The sequence below is a fragment of the Nilaparvata lugens genome, chromosome 7 (assembly GCF_014356525.2).
Source record: "Nilaparvata lugens isolate BPH chromosome 7, ASM1435652v1, whole genome shotgun sequence".
NCBI lineage: Eukaryota > Metazoa > Arthropoda > Insecta > Hemiptera > Delphacidae > Nilaparvata > Nilaparvata lugens.
The window spans coordinates 56,150,429-56,157,872 of record NC_052510.1 but is presented as its reverse complement, the minus strand read 5'-3'; the positions used below and the strand labels follow the sequence as shown (position 1 = coordinate 56,157,872).

The following is a 7,444-nucleotide window of genomic DNA, read 5'->3' as shown; positions in this document are numbered from 1 at the left end:
GAAATTGTCCAAGTATTTTTATTTTTTATTCTGATTTGTCTAAATAACCTAAAAGATTATGTTCAATTATGTAAGAGGTTGAGTTTAAACTTTTTATTCTTCCAAATGACAATAAGATGATATTATTATAAATGTTTTAATTATTGAATGATAAACACAAATAATGAAAAGTTTTTGATCAGCTGTTTTAGCACACTTGAAATTTGGCCAATCTGAATGTCAATGGAAGTTTAGGTTAGAAGTTCTATCCTACTCTGAAAATCGAATTATTTGAATAGTTTATAATAATATATATCTTATCTGTATTTTATTCATCCAAATAGAATGATAGTATATTATTGCAGAATACTTTATGAATTCTAGAAGCATAAAATGATTCCGTTTATCCACTATGTTCCGTGATAAACGCAGTACTAGGAGGTTTGAGGTTAGATTCTATTATACTCTGAATATTGAATTTGAATAGTTTATAATATCTCATTTGTATTTCATTCATCCAAATAAAATGATAGTATCTTATTGCAAAATACTTTATTCAATTCTAGAAGCATAAACTTATTCCGTTTCATAAACTATTTTGTAAACACGTTCACATCAAATCAGAATCAGCTGACTTCAAGGTTATGTTATGAATAATAATAATGTAAGTGTAAAGGTAAAGTACATACTACATGTTTGATGTTTTGCATTTTGCAACAGAAACAGCTTCTTATGAAGTATTATTTCACAGGCTACTTTTTTTCATGTAATGTATTAAAATGTAATTATAATTACGATTGGGATAATGCAAAAATATACTTTTTGGTTAGTGATATATCTATTATATTGTGACAGAATTTGGTTTCTAATAATTCTCATCGTGAGGTAAGTTTAATGTGGACTAAGTTACTAAAGTTGAAAATATTATTTTAAAATAGCAAATTTAATTTATTAATAATAGGCTAGTAACTATTATTAATTTCTTTGTTCTATCATTAGAATACTTGAATAATATTAGAAGTATGGGTACTGAATAGGCTAAATATATTTAGACCTTATTCCCTATTGTGAGATATTTATGAATTTCATCTTTTCTTTTAAAATACTGTAGTTAGGTTACTGCATCATTTATTCAATAAATTAAAAAAAAAGGATTTGCTAACATAAGTGATTTACATGTAGGCCTACTGCAGTCTGGCTACTTGTTGGAAAATCCATTTAGAGAAATAATTCAAGATTAAGCTTAGAGTGGTTTAGCCAAATGTGGATTGTTTTATAAAATAAATTTTTTCAGTGTTTTTTAAAAAATTTTCCACTAACCAAATTATAAACTGAATGAAATTCAACCAGACTCACTGAAGCCCTAGACACAGTGCCCTAGAGCTGATTGGATTGGTTGTTTGAAGATAATTATACACGGTACTCACTCAGACTACTGTAATTTGTAACATCATAGAGAAACAATAGCATAAAAAACACCACATGGTGTTTAATTTAATGGTTTAGTATAGGGCTTTTATGTTTTTAATTTCACTGTTAACTCAAGCCGCTGATATTCCTATGGTATTTTTGCTTTATGGTAACTCAATATAAATATAATAACTCTGGTACTATGAGGTCCACCTAATGGCAGCATTTGATTAACATTGGTGTTGCTATTCTTGTCTATCATTAGACAAATCAAATTGCTTTGGAAATTGAAATAAGTTTAGCGCTATCCTCATGTTGCTTCACATGATTGTTTTTTTACAATGTAAAAATATAATTAATTAGACCTTACAAAAAGATTTAATTTAAATCATGAAAATTTATGAATTTACTAATTGAATAATATATTTTCTTGATGAATAAAATATTATTTTTTATTATTAAATAGAATGTACATTTGATATTAGGTTACATCAGATATGTTATTCCGAATCAGCTATTCACTATTATAGGAGCCAGTGGCAATACAGAAAATCGGCAACGCCGTTGGCCTATCTACTGGCATTATAGCATTGACCTAACTATAAGCCTATTTGGATGAATGAATTTATTTGCCAAAAACAAGATACAAACATAAAAATTAAGGAAATGTTAATCTATTTTATTATAAATTATAACAAAATGATATCCTTATTAGTATTAATAAATTAAGATTAAATTTATGCTTAGCCTACATGCATGAGTACAGTAGGTGAGGCAAAAACACCGGCAGAAGGAAGATTCCTTGTTTGCCAGTGTGACTTGTAAAATCAGCTGTAATTAACCTGTACTTAAGTATCGCTGTATTTATTTACCCTCTTTGAATGAGTAGTTTTCATTTGATCGCCAACTTTTTTCATGCCAATGTTAAATTATATGATATTATACAAAAGTTTTCCTTATAAATTAACTTGAACTTATCATTTCTATTTTACAGTGCCAAAATGATCAATTGCATCCTAATGGAACGTTCAAGATGTGATTCAGTAACTGATACGGTAGTTGCAATCATTATTTTTGACCAAGTAAGTGAACAATTCACCATGAAATGGTATTTTTGCTTTTGCTCTAAATCAGTATGGGCTGGGACACACAGAGAACAATCTGCGGGAAGCGGTCAGAGTGGCCTTCATCTATATTTTAGATATTCATATCTATAACCTGCTAAAACCTCTCTGATTCCTGTCCGCAGATCGCTGTGTGTGTGTCCAAGCCACAAAGTTTTACCTTATTTTTTATAAATACTGTGCGCCACCCACTTGGAAAACGTTTTACATGTGACATTTTTCTACTGTTTCGATTTGGATGCTATCAAAAACAACTTGAATATGGCAATTTTAAAAAATCTGAGAAATCAAATATATAATGAGACAGGCAATACTTTCTTAATCACTTTATACTTGTTTTCATCCCTCTGGAAACGCTGCTGCATTGTGGTCGTCAGGCTAGTTTCACACTCATTCGGTTCGTTTCGTTTTCGGCAAATTCAGATAAGTGTGAAACGGTAATTCGGTTTGAATTCGGTACCGAATAGAAACCGCATAGAACCAAACGCCCACTTGACTCTAATAAATTCCATCAGGTTTCAATTCGTTGCTAGCGAGAGGCTACTTTCACACACTTTCGGTTCGGTTCGTTTTGTTTTTGGCAAATTCCGATAAGTGTGAAACGATGATTCGGTTTGAATTCGGTACCGAATAGTAACCGCATAGCACCGAACGCCCCCTCGACACGAATAGGTTTTATCATATTCGAATTTGTTGCTAGGGAAACAGGAAAAAACAAAGTCTGCACACGCTGGCCGTTTTTGTTTTTGTTTTTATTTTAACCTGATATCGTGATTATCTGTTTCAAAATTTTCCAAGTCAAAATCATATGGTCAATTCAATTCTGTTAGTTCACAGGAACATTTTTTCTCAATGAATAGTTTGCCAAAAAAATATAAAAGATATAAATTAAAACCCAGGGAGAATTTTTTTTCACGAATATTACATGATTTCATCAATGGAGAGAAGAGATGAAGTTTATATACCATGTGTCAAAACAAGGAACAAATTTTCAATTTAAAAAAATAATCTCTCTAAACATCCAAAATTAACATAATCAAAAAGAAACTATTCAAATAATTCACAATTTTTAATTAACTTTTAGGGTCGGTTTCCGAGCTCGGGATTTAGCTGAGTTCTAGACTTTAACTGGCTTTAAACTCTGGAGTCAGAAAATTGGCTTTCCGAGTCAGAGCATTGACGTAGTCGAGGACTTAAATAAACTCTGGAGTTTATAATTTCGCTTTCTGAGTGAAGGGCTTTTAAGTCCAGGACTTGAGCAACTATCTTGAATAATGAATCCTCAAAGTTTCATGAATTTATTTGCTCCCAATTCAGCAATGGATCGGATCTCTCCCAAGATTTAAACTATTTATAGCAAAAAGTAAAAATTATGAATTGAGTTTTCCCTTGTGATGTGCTTCATTTAGTGAGACCGATGGTATAAAAATCGGAATAGCCTTATTTGAAAAATGTTACCATCAAAAGTTTTGAAAAGCTTTTGATGCACAACCTTAAGTTATCATTCTTATCAAACATACACCTGCCACTCCCACTAAACTGTTGACGTCTTGTTCAGGTGACACCACTAAATATATTTATGAATACCGACTAGCATAATCTAACTTATTGCCTAAGCACAAAGCATTTGTCAGGTAAAAAACATCACATTCATATTAGGTGTACTTCGTCTACTTGGGCCTACGTTTATTTATTATGATTTTGTACCAATTTTCACTTATATAAGACTAAAACTACCATAATTTTATCTTTGATAGATTAACAATAACAATTTTAACACGTCTAGCTATTATGCTTATCAACTCATAAAATATTTTGTAGGCAACATCAGAATAATTTAATATTTCATTTTCTCAAGTTTAATATTGATATTTCATGTTTTTTAAGAGCATTCTAAAAGATATATATAGAGAAGTTGATGTTTTTTCTAGCTCAAAAATGTAAACTTGAATCGTGAAATGTGAAGAATATCAAATCAAATCAAATTTTTATTCTCACAATTTACAAATAATACAGTACAGTTACAGTACATTTATATATACCCTTACGTTATGAGAGACTCACATGTAGGCAAAAGCCTGTGTTTGTGAGGGCCTGGCGTAATTCGCTGAATTTAAAATCGATAAACTAAATTATGAAAATTTGATATTATATTAAACTAAATTGAGAAAAATACAGATTGAAAAAAAAGATATGAGTAAATGTTGATATTATAGGCAGAAAAACAAATAATTGGCTGCAGAAACAGCCAGTTATAATTAATGACTAAAAGTTAGTAAAACTAAAAGGTAGATACACTATAGCAATGCAATTAAATACTAAGTTATAAAGAATTTTCCAAACTTAGAATGAAAGATGGTGATGACGATGGACAATCCAATCAAGAACATGTAATACTATAACAGTGGACTACACTGGCTACAAAAAAAAATAATAATAAGCACTATGGGACTTGGATTTCGAAGGACCACAGACAAGATCACCAAGTTCCACATTCCCTACCTATATACAGAGAGCAGCACGCGTTCAGACTCCTCCTGGTCACTTACAATTAACCACCTCTCAACAAGTCGCTTATACTGGCCTGATCTGTAATTTTGAAAAGTTTTAAGATAGTCAGGTATGTTTCTAAGTATTATGTGTGACAGGTACTGAATATTAGTTGTTGAATATGTTTTATTTAATCTTGGAGTCTGTATATTGTTTATATGTGATGCTCTGGTGGGGTATCTATGATCTATTGTATTGTTGAAAATTTCGTTATGGTGAGAGTGCATGTAAATCAAGGCAGATCTCACAAATAGCTGCCTTACATTAAACACTTTAAAGTCCTCATATAATTCCTTAGTGGAACATCTGGGACCTCTCTGCAATGCGACCCTCAAGATAGAATTTTGAGAAACTTTTAAAGGCTCAAGAACAGTTTTATAGCATCCCCCCCACGCAATTATTCCCCACTGTAACATTGATTGTACATATGCAAAATATACATTCCTAAGCTCCTGTACATTAAGTATATTCTTAAGCCCATGAAACAGAAATATTGCTTTACGAATTTTGCTTTTAATGTATGAAATGTGAGAGGACCAATTCATTCTGTCATCAAATATTACCCCAAGATATTTATATGTGCCTACTTTTTCAATAGATGGACAGTTGCAAAAACACCCCTGTTGAATATTGCAACTATGTAATACAATACTATTTGAGCCATCATCTGTCCTATTCCTCAATTTTAAGTCCATAAACTTCGTTTTATTAACATTAAGGGTCATTATATTTTTATCGAACCAATCTTTTAGTTTCTCAGGGTCACTACGAGCCTTATTGTAAACCTCTTCAACATTTCTACCCGACAGCAACAATGCAGTATCGTCAGCAAACATATACAGGCTACCTTGTAATCTTACTCTCGACAGATCATTTATGTACAACAAAAATAGGAGAGGCCCCAATGTGCTTCCTTGAACTACTCCATACCTGATTGTTTCCAGGCTACTATGCACATCATCAATTTGGATAAACTGTTTCCTATTGCTCAGGTATGACTTGAACCAATCATGAGACTCACCGCAAATTCCATATGAATACAACTTCCTAAGCAATATTGTCCTATCAACCGTGTCAAATGCCTTAGCAAGGTCCATGAAAATTAGTAAGCTTCGCTGGTTACATTCAAAGTTCATATTGATCTCCTCATTCAACCTAAAAAAGGCATCCGACACATTCCTATCCGTTCTAAACCCAAACTGTCTATCTGACAAAATTGCCTCCTCCATTAAGAATTTGGTAAGCTGGTTTTTGACTATTTTTTCCAATATTTTTGAAAATACACTGAGCAAAGAGATTGGTCTGAAGTTGCCCAATTCAGATTTATTACCTCCCTTGTATAGTGGGAAAACCTTAGCCACTTTAAAAACATCAGGAAAAACACCAGTACTAAGACTTAAATTGAAAATGTGTCTCAAGGGAACAATGAATAGACTAATATTATTCTTCAGGAAATTTGCTGATATATTATCATGTCCTGGAGCTGATCCACCCCTCAGTTCATTTGCAATCTGTGTTATATCGTCATCGGTTACAGGCTGTAGGATGAATTGAGAATTACATACATAGTTCTGATCAAAATCATCCATTGGATCGCCTATTCTTTCTCTGATTTTATCTGCCAGAACACCTCCAATTGAAGAAAAATATTTATTAAATTTATCAGCAACTGCCTCTCTTATGTCTGTTGTTCCGCTAATATCTAAATCATTCGAGAAACCTTCAAAAGGAAATGAATCTTTTGTATTTATCCTGCCTGCTATTTCATTAACTGTTTGCCAGAAAAATTTCGGATCATTCTTACTTTCATTTATCCTACTTCGGTAATAATCTTTTTTGGCTGTCCTTATCAAAGTATGTAACTCATTTCTAAAGTCCTTAAATTTTCTTTGCAATTGAACATCAGTAGGTTGCCTTCTTAACTGTTTTCCTAATTTATCTCTCTCTCTTATCAAACGAACCAAATCTTGAGTTATCCAAGGCTTGAGTCGCTTACTTTTCGCATTAGGCTTTTTTAATATTTTTTTCGAATTATCTATGGCGTTCGCAATGATATCAAGAAAGCTGCTCGCGGACTGATTAACATCATGAACATTAGTTACACTCTCCCAACTTTGCCTTTCCAATTCAGCTATTAAACATTGTTTATTAATGAAAAAATTTACCTTGTCCTGAATTAACTTTGTCTGCTCATTTGTGATAATCTCAATTGCAATTCCGAAATGGTCAGTTATATCAACCCGGAGAATACCGGTATGGATAGGCCTAAAGCCATTACTTGACTGTTTGATAAATATGTGATCAAGACACGTGCTACTACCTGTAATTGTGGATACTCTAGTGGGCTTATCAATGCAGGACATAAATCCAGCATCATACAA

The 7,444-nt window shown here is 32.1% G+C and overlaps 1 long non-coding RNA gene across 1 annotated transcript; it reads left to right on the top strand.

Moving 5' to 3' along the window:
* The first annotated feature begins 648 nt into the window (after nt 1-648).
* LOC120352479 lies at nt 649-5,669 on the top strand. The gene is made up of 2 exons (XR_005571864.1): nt 649-864; nt 2,384-5,669. It is a non-coding gene; the product is annotated as an uncharacterized LOC120352479 (long non-coding RNA).
* The last annotated feature ends 1,775 nt before the right edge of the window (nt 5,670-7,444 follow it).